At 33.1% G+C, this 18,858-nt stretch overlaps 1 protein-coding gene across 1 annotated transcript in view; it reads left to right on the forward strand.

The window, feature by feature from the left end:
* PCDH15 (protocadherin related 15) overlaps nt 1–18,858 on the forward strand; it is a 1,226,762-nt gene that overhangs the window by 483,972 nt on the left and 723,932 nt on the right. The gene's annotated exons all lie outside the window — the stretch shown is intronic.

The following is an 18,858-nucleotide window of genomic DNA, read 5'->3' on the forward strand; positions in this document are numbered from 1 at the left end:
GGAAACAGGAGGTAAAGACAAAAAACAAACAAACAAACAAAAAAAACAATAAAACAAGGTTCAGTGAACAATGGTGGAAGCAGAAAATGACTTATGTGATGACTATGGGCTACTAAAATATAAAGTAAATGTGAATTGTACTCCTAAAACCCATGCTATCATTTAAACTAATATATTACAACAGAAATAGCAATAAAAATTCTATTAGATACATTTTCTAAATTAACACTTTTATATAAAAGCAAAAGAAGGTCAATAAGTATTCTGAGAAATCATTTTCTCTTAAAATTTGAGCTTGTTATTTAAAATTAAATAGAATATGTGAAATAAAATCATTTCATTTTCTTGCATAACACCTGAATAAATTTGGTAAAGTCATCCCAAAGTACAGTTACAAAGCTCAAGAATTTCTAAATTTGCTATTTTTAATTTTTTTTTATTTCAGAACATCAGATCACTTCCTTCAATATATAAAGTGTAATAAAAGTGTTAAAGAAAGTTCGCACCTCTCCTTAGAAGAATTCTAACAAGTTCATTTTAAACATAGGACAAGGCATGAACTCCAGAAAAAGAACCTAATATCAATAGTAATAATATTTTATTGGTGGAGATTTAGTATTTTAAAATGGGTCTGATGTTGTAATTATGTACCTTGGATTAGGCACTTCTGTTCAATTGTTCTTTGGGGAAGAATCAATTTCTTCATAGTATATCATCAAATGAACAGCTGTTCTAACTTAACTGCTAGAAGAGTGTAATAAAATTATAAAGAATGTGTTTATGCAAAAATAACTGCCCTTTGGGGAGTGAGCCATAGCACAGAGGTAGGGCATTTACCTAGCACACAACTGACCCAGGAGGACCAAACTGGGTTTCATTCCCAACATCCCATATGGTTCTCCGAGCCTGCCAGCAGCAATTTCTGAGTACAGAGCCATGAGTAAACTCTGAGCGCTGCAAGGTGTGTCCCCCAAATTACCCAAATTGAAACAAACCAAAAGTAAATAACCCCCTAAAGACTATTTTTATATTTTTATTTTTGTGTTGATTTCTTCTTTCTTTGGGTTGTTTTGGTCAAATCCAAGATACTCGGGGCGACTCATGAATCTGCATTGAGGAATTGTATATGGAATATGGCCCCGGCACATGGGATGCATATCTACCATGAGGCTGTAGACACAGGCAAGGCCAAGGATTTGCCCACTGTAATCAATGTAATTTCACTTGAAAACACAATTTCACACGTATGAGCTGTTTAAGAAAATTAGAAAACTAAGGTAATGCTTTGTTCCTAGCTATCATATTTAGATTTCTATACCAACATTTTCCTTAATAAATAATGTGGTTAGCTTCAGCTTTCATAGAGGTGCTAGCAATGTTAGAATCACTTTTAAAACTCAAAATATTATATATATATATTACTTTTATAATATAATATATATATCTGTTTTTTTACTTTTACAAGAGTTGTTTGATGTAAGTTCTTTCTGCCCAAGGTACACTATTTGTCCATCTTTTTGTCATAAAGATATTTATTTTTAGATACAATCTTCTTTATCATCTCTGCCAACTTCTTTAGAAAGATCTCTAATCCCTTTGTATTCATAAAAGTTGGACAACTGTAATGCTTACAGGAACATTATTTTTATTTAGGGTTGTTTCTGTGTACTTGTTTGATTTTATTTTGCTACACCTGTGTTATTCTTTCTTAGTTAAATAAAGCAAATTACTATTTGTTGAAAGGTCTAGAATGCTGTCTGTGTTTTCCATGCCCATACAACATAATATGGAAAAGGGAAGCTTTTTACTCAATAAAACATGACATAAAAACCTCACAGAATTTCACAAATCTCTGAGGCTGTACAATGCATTACACTAAAGTGTACCTTTGTGGCTATCTGAAGATCCACTTTACCTATCTCTCCTTTCAGTCAATAGCTAGTGAAAAATTGAAGTCAGAACTCAGGAAGGCAAATAATTTTATTTTCACTGAAGAACAACAGGCACCATTTTATTGTTGGTGGTGATTATTTATTGAGGACTCTTCTTTCTTGACAAAATTTAATATTTAAGTCTGAAAATTTTGAATCTCCTGCTTTATGTCAGTGTATTCTTTAGAGAGGATAAAGAGAACATTTCTATTAGTTTATTTTTTACCATCAGGATGATTTATGAAAACAGATAATACATTTATTGATGAAGCTCAGCAATTCAACATCAAGAGTAAATATGATTTTATTCTGGGTTAGATGTGTTAGATAATATTTGCATCTTTCAGTTAAAAAAGTGCTATTGGTGTAAATGTGACTGGTATTTTTATCAACTTTATGAAGAAAGTGTGGTATTATATTTTCAATTTTCTGTCTGGATATACAAATAAGAACATATAGTAAATTTTAATAAGCACTGTTTTTATTCATAATCTTTGGAATTTTATTAAATATTTATTTTATTTTATTTTATTTTATTTTTATTTTTTGGCCTCACCCGGCAGCTCTTGAGGGTCACTCCTGGCTCTGTACTCAGAAATTGCTCCTAGCCAGCTCAGCAGACCATATGGGATGCTGGGAACTGAACCTGCATCTGTGCTGGATCAGCCATTTGCAAGGCAAATTCCCCACCACTGTGCTACCACTCTGGCTCCAATAAACATGTGTTATAGGGGTTGGAGCTGTGGCTCAGCGGTAGGGCATATACCTTGCACGTGGCTGACTCAGGATGAACCTGGGTTTGATCCCCGGCGTCTCATATGTTCCCCCAAAGCCAAAAACAATTTCTGAGTGCACAGCCAGGTGTAACCCCTGAGTGTCACACAGGGTGATCCAAAAACCAAATAATAAACAAAAACATGTTTTATAAAATTATCTAGTAAAATTATAAATGTTGCTTCTTAAAAGAAAAATATTATTTTAGTGAAATACTCTTAAAGTGTATGTTATATCATTCGTTATAACTTTATTTTATAAAATTTTTGATATAGGGCTGGAGCAATAGCACAGTGGTAAGGTATTTGCCATGCACGCTGCTTACCCAGGATGGACAGCAGTTAGATTCTTGGCATCCCATATTATCCCCTGAGCCAGGAGCAATTTCTGAGCTCAGAGCCAGGAGTAATCCCTGAGTGTTACAGGGTGTGGCCCAAGAAGTAAAAAATATGGTTTTTGATATAAAATGCTTGACTTAAATATGAATAGAGATGTTTCACATTTATTAATATATTTATTTTTGGTTTTTGGCTAGAGCTCACAAGGCAGATGCTTTACCGCTTGTGCCACAGCTCCAACCCCATTTCACATTTATTTTATTTAAATGTATTAATTAGACATGGTGAGAGAGGGATGGTTGATGTATCCAGATGTAAACTATATAATAACAGCATAATAGAATTAATAAAAGTTTTAAATAGCCTACTAGGTAAATAATATTGACAAAATAACACAAATATGGCATTTATCTGGAAGAAAACCTCTTAGATTATAAGCCAATTAAATATATAATACATTAGTGTATGTCAGGGGTCTCAAACTCAATTTACCTGGGGGCTGCAGGAGACAAAGTCGGGGTGAGGCAGGGCCGCATAAGGGATTTTGCTTACCGAATATTCGCAATAAAGAATCGCATTAGTAAGAAACAAATCGCAAAAGATCGCATTAAACATTTGCATATCCCTAACGGAACTGCTCGGGGTATGCGAATGTTTAATGCGGATTTTTTTCTTACTAATGCGATTTTTATTGCGATTATTCGGTAAGTGAATAATCGCGAATACTGCGATATTTGAAGGCCGGCTGCGGGCCACAAAATGTTGTATGGAGGGCCGCAAACAGCCCATGGGCCGCGAGTTTGAGACTCCTGGTGTATGTAAATGTTGATTACTTATAATCCACATTTAAAATATGATATACCTACATATTATTATCAAAAGTCATCAAATTCTACTTGTAATAAATGAAATTTAAGTTTTGAAGCAACACTAAACTTTATAGAAATGTTATGCTAATGGATAAGGTTTTGGAAACACACTTTTTAAAGTAAGTAATAACATTGATATCTTAATATCTTTGTTTTATTCTCTATTTTGATTAGTTTTTTTGCTTTCGGGTCTCACATTTCAATGTTCAAAAACCACTAATTTTTGTTTGTGTCTAGGTTGTTCCTGTAGTTCTTAGGGTACCTTACAACGTTGTCTAACAAATATGAGCCTTTTATAGCAAGGGATGTCATTCTTTAGTCCCATGATTCGCTTTCTGTTCCTTTGTTTCCTATGATACATATTTGATGGCTGTAATTACAAGAATTAGAGCCTGGGCCAGACAGATATTACAGCAGTTAAACTGCTTTCCTTACTCACATCTAATCCAGTTTTCATCTGGATATACTTTATGACCCCATGTGCCTGCTTTCGAGTGATCCCCGAGCACAGACACATCTGTCATTCCAAAACAACAACTAAAATCCCTTTGCCTTGTACAGGGTTAAAGCGAAATTTATATCTTTATGTATGTCAAATCTAGTGTATCATATTTTCATCATTAATAATTAAAACAACCATAATACTACGTGGTACAAAATAGTATTCTAGTATTCTCATTTACACACTATAGGGAAGTGTTGCTTTTTTTTTTATGAAGTTTAGTTTAATTATTCTAAAAGTAAAATGCTTTGTGAGTGAAAATGCACGTGGCCCTGAACCAGGAATAGCTCATAAATTCTTCCAGGTGTGGCTGCAAATAATAGTATTAAAATGTTTAAATTGATAGTAGCAAAACAAGAAATCAAAGTTTTATATTAATATGTTCATTTTTAAGGCTGCTTCTTTAATAAAAGAATGCAAGAACACAATAGATATTAAATACATTTTAAGTATATGTTATGAGTAGAGCATTGCCAATAACATAATCTTTTCACATGCAGTTAAAAATATACTATGAGTAAGCCATGCATGAATATTTTCAGTTCTTATGATAAATAATTAAGGTTGAATATGAAGCTGAAAATAAATTTTGGATATCTGAAGAGAGAAAAGTTTTAACCTCATATTTAGCATTATATGTAAAATTATGCTAAACATAGTTTAATTTGGTATGTATCTTATTTTAATTGATCAAATTTTAATTGATAAACCTCTTCTATAGTTATAGGTAGAGTATACAGAAATAGGACCAACAAAGAGTTGTACTTTCTTAATGTAACATTTTAATTTTTAATTAAAATATTTTTGTTGTAAAAAAGCAACTTGTTTCAATAGTATCTACAATAATAGTTTTGCTATATGATTACTCACCTCACCACAAATGATTCAAGAACATCCTTTGAAGCTCATCTTTAGAGAAGTTTAGGTTTTTTTGGTCAAACCCATCAGTGATTTCAGGAGTTTTTTTTTTTTTTTTTTTTTTTTATTTCCTTCAGAGGATCTCTTGGCAGTGCTTGCGTGTACATATGAGGTGTTGAGAATAAAACATGGGTCATCTGTAAACATGACAACTGTGATATTTCCTATGCTGCATATCTAGACTTTAGCTTCAGATTTTATATTTTCTTCAGATGCTTATTATTTTAGAGAGTGCATAAGCCAAAGCTCCTCTGTTCATTTATCTTTTTGTACATTTTATGTTGCTTTCATAACAAAACTGTTGACTAAATACTGCAATCAACATAGGGTCATAGTCATCTTTTAAATTAATGTTTATGTGTAATTGGTATAGAAGTCAAAAGTGGACATTTTCATAGAGGATGAACTATCTAGACAAGATTCAAACAATGAATGAGTGTTCCTTTTTTTTTTACCATTTTCTTAACATTTTTGTTCTTTATCATTTTTTTTCATATATGTCATTCTCACTGATCTGACAGAATATGTCATTGTCACTTTGATTTGTTTACCCCCTATAATAAGTGACACTGTGGCATAAAAAACAGCTTTTCATGCATCTGACTATACAAATGTTATCTTTGGAAAGTGTCTGTTAATCATCTTTCCATTTTTGATGAGTTGTTAGTCTTTTAATCACCGAACTTCGTGTGAATTCTTTACATATTTGAATATTAGTTACTTAAGTGATGTATGCTGTGCATATATTTCTCCTGTTTAACAGTGTTTTTCATAGATTCTGTTAATTAAGTTTTGCCATGTTAAAGCTTTTATTATATTTTTGTTTTGATATCTTTGACAAAGAATCAAATCAATCAACAACTCTGTAGTCCATATCATGGAAAATTCTATGTCTTACTCAATGAGGACTTTAGTTCAATTTGACTTTAATTAATTACAAAATATAAATTCTTTATTTTATAGTAATATCTTTAAAAATATATCACTTTGACCACACCAGTGGTGCTCAGCTCTTACTCCTGGATCTACACTAGGGTCTTTTTTGAAATTGATCAGGAAAATATAGGGGGTGCTCATGATCAAACTTGTTTTGAACATAAGTAAGACAATTTTATCTTTTATTTTTATTTACACGTGATATCCAGTTTTCCAATACCATTTATTAAAGATGCTCTCTTTAATATCAATTGATGAAGAAAACTCCTTTGTCATAGGTTAACCTTCTACACAATTAATAATTTCTCAATGGGATCTGTATGTTTAAGATTCTGTATTTATTTCTTTTTTTTTTTTTTTTTTGGTTTTTGGGACACACCCGGTGACGCTCAGGGGTTACTCCTGGCTATGCGCTCAGAAGTCGCTCCTGGCTTGGGGGACCATATGGGATGCCGGGGGATCGAACCGCGGTCCATCCGAGGCTAGCGCAGTCAAGGCAGGCACCTTACCTTTAGCGCCACTGCCCGGCCCCCTGTATTTATTTCTATACTCTTAGGTTATCGATCCCTTATTGAATACTGAAATATCAATTCCTATCTTTATTTTTCATTTTTAGCTTGATGTAATTTGCTCTGATGCAAGTGATACCTGATCGTACTTATTTAAGCCAACAATGGACTATATCACAATTATTTAACTCATAGACTTTATTTATTCCCAGCTTCAAATTTGATTACTTTAAGTCTCAGAAGGTATGATTTTGTTTCCTGACTCATGTATCACTTTGGCTTTTGACAGGAGAGTTCAGTCATTTATTATAAATCTGTTTAAATTTAGAGAATTTCTCAATACAGTGATGTATATTGACATTTTTTCATTAAGAATACAGTTACAACCTTCCAGGTTAATGACACTAGTGCTTATATTAGTATTTATTTTCCTGTTGTAAAAGTACTGTATGACCTTAAATAGGACTGTATGCCATAGATTTATTTTATATCCTCCAGAACATATAATTTAATAAGGTTTACCATAACTCATGCTATTCATCATATTTAAGTTCAATTTTATGTCAAAAACCATGTTATTAAGAAATATACCTCAATTTATTTACAAATAATTATTTATTTAAAAAGGAACATCAGGGGCCTGAGAGATAGCATGGAGGAAAGGCGTTTGTCTTGCATGCAGAAGTACGGTGGTTTGAATCCCAGCATCCCATATGGGCCCCCTAGCCTGCCAGGAGCAATTTCTGAGATAGAGCCAGGGACTAACCCCTGAGGACTGCAGGGGTGTGACCCAAAAACCAAAAAAGAAAAAAAAAAGGAACATATATATTTTAAAATCGTTTTAGAACTAGAATCCCTTAGGCTATAAATTACCTTTATTATATATGCACTGTATGTAATGCATAGTCTATATTAAAATCTTCTTTAAATATATTTATATTTCTAAATTATATAAAATTTAGAAGAAAATCCTGTGATTTTTTTTGGAACACTATTTACAAAAACATTGAAGCACCATGGTTTAACAGATATTGATAGTTCAGTTTTAGCCTATCATAAATTCAACTTTTCTCCACCAATGTCCCTGTTTCCAAAACTGCTACCATGCCAAACACTTCTTTAGCTTCATTGTTCTAGTTTATTGCTTTTTGTTTTGTTGCTTCTGTGGTTCGGGTATATAGATATACCACCACTTTATGCAAACAATGTGACTCCTCTAAGGAGTCACAACCAATGAGGCTCCTACCCCTCATTTGTCATCTCATATCTACCATTTCTTGCTTCCCTTCTTCAGTTTTTTTCTTTTCTATCTATACATTAAATAAAAGAATTCTTAGGCATTATTAGAGCAACTAATAAACATCATCACTAATTTACAGAGGAAATGAGTTGTCAAAACTATTGTTTCATGACAAAATGGTATTAATATTGTGATGCAAACCTAATTTTCTTTTCCAAAATACTTACAGTATTTGATTACAAAAACATTCCAATTTTCTAAAGATACATAATAAATGGTTAAAACCTTATTAATCTATCAATTATTTGGTGCAAAAGTTTATACCAACATTCTCCATTGCTAAATAGATAGAATATATGTATATTGCCATGATATGTATGTATATTGCCATGGCAATTTCTAAAGAGTGAACATGAAAATAATAGGTATAAGACACATTTTCATTTTATTCTTCAGGTATAATCATTGTACTATGTCTACAAAATATATTTAAATATATTCATTTATTAGTTTTCATTAAATTATTTATCAAATATAACAATGTATTGTTTCAATATGTACAAAGTACATTGTCTAAATATTTTCAGTGACATTTGGAGAATTTGTTTCTAAAATCAACATGCCCATGCCTGAACATTAGCAAGTGGGTAGGGCATTTGCCTTGAACATGCCCAACCTGCTTCAAACACCAGCATTGCATATTGTACCTTGACCTGCCAGGAGTAATTTCTGAGCACAGAGCCAGGAGTAACCTCTGAGTGCCACTGGGTGTGGCCTAAAAACAAACCAAAAAATAAAATAAAAAATTATCACGTGCCCAAAACACATGAAATATTTCTAATTATAAAATAATTCTGATACTTTTGAATAATCTGATGGATATTATGTTATTTCTGTTTATAATTTACTTTGAGTAGTTTATGAAAATTATTTTAAAATCAGAAGGTACAGAGATGTTTAACAATGAATAAGATTTATCTTCTTAAGTATATATTCAACTGCTTAGTCATATAATTATATTTGTGCTACAATTAACTGGAAAAATTATTTTTTTTATTTTAGGAATTTGCACTGTCATGTTTCTGAATACCATGAACAAGACATAAAAATAAGGTATAGTATACTTATTTAATATTGAAGTTTATATTAAAACCCATCCCAGTATTTTATTGACTGTGTTGCATCCATAATAAATCATGAATAAATTATTTGTATATTGGTCCAAATTAAAATTATCATTGGTGAACAAAAATATGATTATTTGGTTGTGTTCATGAAAATCTTATTGAATAGACGTAACATTGGCTCTTCTTCACAAATGTCAGTAAATTTAAAAAAATATATAAATGACTTATTGACTTCCTTGTCAATCCAACAAAGAATTTCTGACTAAATATAATGCAACTATGCTATGGCACTAAATCTTTGACAGGAATGGATGTTGATATATTTTCATCAGATACATCAGTGACAAGGAAAAGGTCTTACATAAAAAGAGTATAAATGTCATCATGATCATCATATCATCATTTTGGCTTTTGGTTTGGGGACTATGCCTGATAGTGCTCAGGATTTGCTACTGGTTCTGTACTGATGGGGCTCAGGGACCCATGGGATGCTGGAGATCAAATCTAGGTCAATAGCATGCACACAAATGTATATTTGATTTATACTTTTGATCCTCTGCAACATTATTTGTATTTTTATTTTTTCATTTTTTAATTGCTTCCTTTTCTTCCTTCTTCCTTAGTGGTCAGAGAATTAGGTCACTGGGTCCCCAGCACAGCATTTAGTCCTCCCAAATTTGCAAGAATTATCCTTCAATAGTAAGGAGTAAATCTTTTGTACAATTTAGTCTAGTCCCAAAACTAAGAAAAAGTCTCTGCAGCCTGAAATTACGTTATCTGATCTTAAGAATTAAAAATATTTCTTGTTACATAATATGTTCAAGAGGAATACAATATATTTAACAACAAAACATATTTATACACAAAAACATTTACTTGCCTGTTTTTCTCCTAAAAGATCATCTTCATTGTCAGTTCTACTTGACTGCTTGTTGAAAGGAGGGTTCACTTGTAGCAGTGCTCAGGGGACCACATGATCTTCAGGGTTCTAGCACAGATAGATGTCAATAAGACAAGTACCCAATCAGTTGTGCTATCTCTCTGATACATCTATCTATTTTCAGATACGTTCCATATTTAAAAGATGAAGCATTACATGTCATGTATTCTCATATAAGTTTTTGTTGTTGACTATCCTGAAAGTGATGAATATGTATAAATAGGCACATAACAACTGCAAATGATATAGAGAAGAAAATACTTTTAGTAGCAGATAAAAGAAAAGAAAATGAACAACATTTGGTGTTGTTATATTACAGAACTAGAAGGGCAGATTTATAAACATTTTAGGATATTTGAAATTTTGCTACTTCTGTCTAACATTCCAAAAGAGACTAAGAAAGCAGTAGATGATGTTTTTGGCAAGTACACTCAAGATTTTATAAAGTTTTATTATAAACAGTCTTGATTCAAGTAACATGTTTTATTTCCTTATAGACTTTGGAAAGAGTTGACTATTGAGTTAAGTAGATCTTTAACCTAGAAAGAAAACCATTCTTCTTATGAAGAGTTATGTTTAATATATAGTTTAATATATTTATATATTATATATGTTTATATATATTTATAAATATATTTATATGTTTATTATAAATTTTAATGTATATAAAGCATATATTATATAATATAATTTATATTATATACATTTATTATAAATATATTTATATTTAGATATAACATACTTATATATTTATATATATTATATATGTTTAATATATAGTCGACAACTAGATATAAGTACTAAATTCTATATGTCTAGAAACGTAAGTTTCAAATTAATGTAATTTTTTTAAATTTGTGTTTCCTTGTTGCTCTTATATTATCTAATTTAGCTTTGATTCCATTGCATTTTATTTTTATTTATGATGTTTATAAATTAATTTTACATCGCCTTTCTTAACCATAGTGTCTATAGAAAGTCTAATACTCATACATTTTTGAAATATTACAGTCTTGCTAACAAAAAACAAATTTAGTGTTATCAAACGTATTCTATTGACTATTTTGCAGGGTCTTTTTCATATGTTTGTGTAAGTACTATTTCTGCATCATGGTTTCTAGACCTAAAAATCCATCAAGTGAGCCCAATTCTAGCAATATGTTCAATATAAGTCTCAAAGACTTCCGGGTTCCAATGCCCAATATCTTCTGATCCTTCTTCAAACAGGTCTTTAAGGGAGTGATCTAAGAAAGTCTCATTTAGCATGAGAAATTATCAAGAGGGGAGGGAGGTTGTACCATGCATTCTGGCTCAGGTTGGATGTTTTCCATTTTCATGAGGCAAATAAGCACCAATTGATCTGTAGCTAATAATGAAAATGTATCTGGCGTCTGCTTTGCCCGCTAGCCTAGGACAGACAGCGGTTTGATCCACCAATATCCCATATGGTCCCTCAAGCCAGGAGCAATTTCTGAGAGCATAGCCAGGAGTAACCCTTGAGTTTCACCGAGCATGGCCAAAAACAAACAAACAAACAAACAAAAATTATCATAAATCTATGCTCTTATAACTGTAATAATATATTGCTTCATAAATATACATTATTGAACATTTGCATTGTCATGTATCTAAGTCACATCTCAGCTTGACATGTTTTTGGTAAAAATGGCATGTTTCAAAATGAACAGATGACAAAAATACTTCTGAATCCAAATAATACAAATGGCAAATGCAAAAAAAATCAAAATGGCAATATAAAAAATATGTTCTATGCAAATGTAGTTAGCAGCTTAATAAATTACTAAAATGAGTCTGCTCTTATGAGAAATAAGCAATAAAACTTTGTTAAAACTTTTATTTTTAATAGTAAAAGTTATTGAATTTAAAGGTAAAGAAATTTTGGATATGCCCAAGAAAAATAATGTACCTAGCTTTTGTAAACTGGTTTTCTTCTCCACAAAATAGCAGTTAAGCATTTGTCAAAAAACTTATTTTATTTGCCAACTCATTTGGATTGCAAAGTTTTGAAAACTTTTTTATCTGTCAAAACATTGATGATTATATTTTAATAAAGCAAGGACAATTTTACAAAATACTACTCATAAAAATAGAATGGGACTAGAGCAATAGTACAGTAGGTAGAGAGCATGTGCCTTGCAGGGGCTCAGCTGATTTCGATCCCTGGCACCATAAATGGTTCTCTAATTTCACCGGGAATAATTATCAAATGTAGTACCTAGTGTGTAACCTAAGAATAGCCAAGAGTGACCCAAAATAAATATATAAAAATATAAAATAGAGAGACAGGAGGCACAGTTGTAAAAGGTTATGCTCATATGTGTCTGCCCAGGTTTATCTCCCAGCACCACGTGGTCCTAAGGAACCAATGAGGTGTTTGTTGAGTTCCCTATTGTGGGTGTCTGGTTTAGTCCATGGCTCTACAGAATGCAAGCATCCTTAGGTCCTTCTATTTTTTTTTTATACCTGAGAACTGCAGGTGGGTCGCCCAAGATTCCTGGGCACCATATCAGAGGTCCAAAAACGATTAACTAAGATCTTAGAACATATTATTGCTGTTTTGTTTGCTTATCACTTTTAGACTTAAAGACCCCAAAATCAAAGCTGTGATCTCAGAACACAAAATGATATGTCCTATATAACTCACATTTTAAATCGTCTTTTCAGCCATGTTTTGAGTTTTATTTTAAAGATGAATCTCGTAATTCCTTTTAAATGCAAAAAGTGTTATAGCCATACATTAAATAGAACAATTGACATATTTTTTTCTGATTTTGTAGAAGTACCCAAGGGTATTTGGGGCTCACCAAGCTTGTTGTTTTTGGCTATTCTCAGAAGGTCATAAGCACCATAAGGGTACAAACCTGGACTACTTCATACAATGCATGTACTCCAGCCAGTTTAATAAAGCCAATTCTCATGGCCTTATTCTATTTAATTTAATTCAAAAATGGAATAACATATTTATAGGTAATAAATTAAGTCTAACACAAATAGGTCCTTTTTATACACTTTTCACTTATATAAAAATCATACTGCTTAAAACAATTTTTATTTGTGTTTTTTTAGAATCTAAAATATTAAGGATTATTCTACAATTTACAATATAATTGCATTATTATAATATTCTATAATTTAATTTTTTTAATAAATTTAGCATTAAACCACTGAATACATTCTCTTTCTTCATTTAGAAACTTTATACTAGGAGGTCAGGATAACATAATAAATTGTTGGAATCCATACACCATGCATATATTTTTTTACAGAATGTAATTTTTTCATATTTATGTTTGGTAAAATATATAAATATGTAAGTTAATACTTTTTAGATCGTTATTTTTTCCAAGTTACCTACTGTCACCCAAATGTGTTTCATATTTGCTACTAGAGTATCTTCTACCTTTGTCAAAAATTAGATAATTGTATGTCTGGGGAACATTGTCTGAGAACTCCAGCCTATTCCACTGATCTGAGGGTCTGTCTTTATACCAATATCATGCTGTTTTGATAACTATTGCTATTCTAAGTGGAGCAGGAAAAACCTCTTCAACAAGTGGAGCTGGCAGAACTGGTTTGCCACTTGCAAAAAAGTGAACATAGACACCCAGTTAACATCATGTACTAAGGTAAAATCCAAATGGATTAAAGACCTTGATATCAGACCTGATACCATAAGGTATATAGAACAACACATCAGTAAAACACTCCAGGACATTGAGACTAAAGGTATCTTCAAAGAGGAAACTGCACTCTCCAAGCAAGTGAAAGCAGAGATTAACAGATGGGAATACATTACACTTAGAAGCTTCTTCACCTCAAAAGAAATAGTGCCCAGGATACAAGAGTTACCCACCGAGTGGGAGAAACTATTCACCCAACATCCATCAGATAAGGGGCAAATATCCAAATTATACTGGGCACTGACAGAACTTTACAAGAAAAAAACATCTAATCACATTTAAAAATGGGGAGAAGAAATGAACAGACACTTTGACAAATAAATACAAATGGCCAAAAGGCACATGAAAAAATGCTCCTCGTCACTAATCATCAGGGAGATGCAAATCAAAACAAAGATGAGATACCACCTCACACCACAGAGATTGACGCACATCACAAAGTATGAGAACAATCAGTGCTGGCGGGGATGTGGAGAGAAAGGAACTCTTATCCACTGCTGGTGGGAATGACGTCTAGTCCAAACTCTTGGAAAGCAATATGGAGATTCCTACAAAATCTGGAAATTGAGCTCCCATTCGACCCAGCTATTCCACTCCTAGGAATATACTCTAAGAACACAAGAACACAATACAAAAATCCCTTCCTCACACCTATATTTATTGCAGCACTATTCACAATAGCCAGGCTCTGGAAACAACCAAGAGGCCCTTTAACAGACAAATGGATAAAGAAATGGTGGTACATATACCCAATGGAATATTATGCAGCCATCAGAAGAGATGAAGTCATGAAATTTTCCTATACATGGATGTACATGGAATCTATCATGCTGAGTGAAATAAGTCAAAGGGAGAGACGCAGAATAGTCCCACTCATCTATGGGTTTTAAGAAATATAAAAGTCATTTTTGCAACAATCCTCAGAGACAATGAGAGGAGGGCTGGAACACCAGCTCACTTCAAGAAGCTCACCACAAAGAGTGGTGAGTGAAGTTATAGAAATAACTACACTGAGATCTACCATAACCATGTGAATGAATAAGGGAACTGGAAAGTACAGGTGGGAGTAGGGTGGGAATGAGGGAGACTTGTTACATTGGTGGTGGGAATGTTGCACTAGTGAAGGGGGGTGTTCTTTACATGACTGAAACCTAATCACAACCATGTTTGTAATCAACGTGTTTAAATAAAGAAAAACATTTTCAAAAAAAAAGAATATCTTCCAAATTTAAGTAAATTGGATTTCAGAATGTATTCTTAAATTCATACATAGGGTTTTATACCCATACAAGTATCACTTATAAATTCATTGTAAACTATTTTTAAAATAGCAAAAATGTGTAAGGTATAAAAATAAAATATTATTTTGTTTATGTTTGAAAAAAATTTAGGATATTTATTTTTATTACAATGTTTTTCATCAAATGAAGTACAGATACTCTTTAGCTTTGTTTCTGGGTAACACCTGGCTGTATTCAGAACTTTCTTTTGGCTCTATTGGCAAAGGTAACTATAGTGGGATTGAATGCTGGGATAGACCCAGAATGTCACATGCAATTAAAGCACCTTCCTTGTTTTATTCTTTCTTTTTGATTTAAAACAAGCGACCTCTATTTGATTTATAAAGCCCTATTTTACCCTCCTGCCTTGAGCACAGAATCAAGAGTAATTCCTGAGCATCATCAAATAAGACCCTAAAACTAAACACATTTCAGAGGTTAGATGTAAAATTATGTTTTCTGTGATTGATTTTTTGAATAGGTAGATAGAAAGCCAGATACAGATGAACAACATATATTCACACAGCTTTCGTTGTGGCCCTGAAGTATAACTTCTGAAGTTAAAATATAATATGAAGAAAATTCCCCTTCAGAGTTATGTATTAGTATTCAATCTTTATGTCTCCTTGCATCTCATTGAACTAAAATACAAATAAAATCAAGTTGGCATAAACTTTGCTCTGTAGACATAAAAGTCTGATAAATCCCCATCTCTGGCTAACAGATAAAAATTTATTCTTCAAGGCTTTATTGAAAATACAAACATTCTCATTATGAACAATACAATATATTCATTTTAATTTGTCTGTTTTTACTTTTAAATTGTTCTATTTTCTTTCTTCTTTTCTGTGGCAGAGAAGTACATCTGTCTTTACTCCTGCCTTACACTTGTAATTTTTGCTCAGGGATCCTTTCTGCAGATCTAGATAAACCATATAAAATTTCAGGAATTGTATCTAGAATAGCCTCAACAAAAGTATGCACTCTGCTTCTGTACTATCCTTCAAACTCTTTCTCTTTATTCCTTCTTTCTTTATCTCCTTCACACTCAGCTCAGATTTTATTTTACCCTACTCTGGACTAAGAAATCACACCTTGTATAGATGGGAAATTATATGAAGTGTTTAAGGTTTCAACTGGTTCGCCATGAGAGCTTTACCTCCTGTACTTACTCCAGCTTCCCCATAATCTTACATCATTGATTCCTAATATTATTTTTTAAAATAGCTTTATTTAAGCACCATGCTTACAAACATTGTGGTTGGGTTTTAGTTACAAAAAAAAAAGAACACCCCCTTCACCAGTGAAACATTCTCACCACCAATATCCTAATCAAGGAAATAAGAATTCTCTTTTTTTGCCCATGCTTTTTATGGCAGACAACAACTATTATGAACAACTTCATTTTGAGCTTTTAGTTCCAATTAAATATAAAGATATGTAGTTAATGCTAATAGAGATTTTAGGCGCATTCAATGTTAATTTTGATTTTGAATAATGTTATTTAAAATGATTGAATGTGTAACTGCTGAAAAAATGTCTTTAGAATAATTATTCATAATACAAGAAGATATATAAAATATATTCACTGAGAGAGAGGGAAAAGAGAGAGAAGAAAATGGCTGCTATAGAGGCATTTGTGGAAGGGAGAGTAGGAGGGACATTTTAACAGGAAATATGCAGTGTTGAAGAAATGTTGTATGACTGAAACTTAATCATGAATAACTTTGTAGCTGTGAGAAAATGTATTTATTTTTAAATCTGGTGTGATGGAATTTTCTTTTATTCAATGTCCTCTTGAGGCATTAGTGGAAATTCAATTAAGTTTTGCAGCTTTTTACTTTTTAATGAGAACTTGTTTGATCCTTTGGTGGAATCAGAAAAATATCACTGCGGTAAGTGGATATTTTTTCTATTTTCTATTACTATGAGGAAAATTAAATTTTATAGTCAAGACTTATAATTATGATGATAAAATAAGAAACTAGAGTGATATAAATTTCACACTCATAAATATGTGGGCCTGGGTTCAAACACCAAAGGAAAAAAAATGTAAGAAAAAAAAGGCAAATACCTGGGCTGATCACTTAGTCCAGGCGAGCCTGATTCCCCCCACACCAGGCGGGTCTTCAGGGCCACACCTGCTTAATCGGGCCCTGGGGGGAGGGGTTGAGAAATTCCTCCCTAGGCATCCAAAAACTACAGAGGCTCAGCTGGGCTCAGAACACTCCACATGCCAGGATTTCGTGTGCCTTTGACTGGTATGATGGGGGCTCTGGGCAGGACAGCTAGCCATAGGACCCCTGGGCTGACCACTTAGTCCAGGCGAGCATGATTCCCTCCACACCAGGCGGGTCTTCAGGGCCACGCCTGGTTAATCGGGCCCTGGGGGAAGGGGGTGAGAAATTCCTCCCTAGGCATCCAAAAACTACAGAACCGCGTGGGGGCTCATGCCCCCGCGCGTACTTCATGTATTCAGAATATTCCTTATTCTTATGTTATGTTTTGCGTATACAGAATGTTCATTTTGTATTCTGCCCTTTCCCACACCCCTACAAAGCTCTTTTTTTACTCCTTAACTTTCTAACCCCCTCTCAAACATCACTAACCTACATTACTCTTTTTAACTTCAGTAGTGTACAATCCTAATCACAGTCCAAAGCTGTGCATTGTGTGTGACAACCCCAAACTGTTTCAAGATATATAAAATGGACACGTATTTCTTTAGAATATTTTGTGTTTTTTCTCTGACAGCTATAATTCTTACTAAATGTTGTCTTATACAGTGATGATTCTAACCACTTTTTATCTTCTCTTTTTGAGCTGTTTAACAAGGAATTTTGGTGGAAGAGTACCCCAGTTTAATGCTTATAATTGTACCATGTCATGGGAATCATTGGAATTGTTCTTATGGCCCCCCAGATGCGCCAATAACACCACGTGGCATTGCTTCTTATTTGCATAGGCACATTAAAATGGGAAAATACTATACATACACATAAGACAATATCTGATAGCGATTGGAACACACAAATCTTGTAGTGCAAAGGGACCTTACACCCTGAACATTGACATAACGACCTGGCACAGACCTCAGAAGAAAGGGCATAATTCAATCTCCCCTGAACCAGGGAAGCCATCCACGAAACATCCAGGCTGGTCTATAACATCACCTGGAAGCAATCCTCTACCACAGAAGACCTACAATGCTCAGACTTCGACCTGCTCAAAAGAGACTTCCCTTAACACTGAGAAAACTTAACAACAACAACGACCTGCTTACAGGACAGGGCTCCCTGCATTGCCCTTTGATTGTGAGGTAAAAGGAGAGGATGCTCCACATCCTGACTTCAATGTAAGATATGCAGATTCCAGGATCTTTAATACAGAAACATGATACCAACAACAGAGACTCTGTGAAAAATAAAAGTGTGTTGGCACTACAGACAATGTATTGGATTGGACGATCTAACTTGCCTGGAGCCTAGACTTGGTCTTGTGCCAGGAAACTTCAGGGGTCTGGTCTCTTTGCACTTAGGCCAAGGTTATTTCTTTCCATGTCCCTCATATTTTGGTGGGCCTATGCAAACAACAATTGCCACTCTAACACCACTTTTACTGTGCTCCTTTGACTCTAATCCTTAAAAAGAACTCACTTAAAATTTGAAGTTAACTTAAGCTCATATGCATGTATATGGAAATGTAAGAAAATACTATGTCTGTAATGTTTAAGGAGTTACGTAAGTTTTATGGCTTTAGATTGCCTTGTGTACTGTTAAGAAATATTATAATG

Source organism: Suncus etruscus, chromosome 17 (genome assembly GCF_024139225.1).
Source record: "Suncus etruscus isolate mSunEtr1 chromosome 17, mSunEtr1.pri.cur, whole genome shotgun sequence".
Taxonomy (NCBI): Eukaryota; Metazoa; Chordata; class Mammalia; order Eulipotyphla; family Soricidae; genus Suncus; species Suncus etruscus.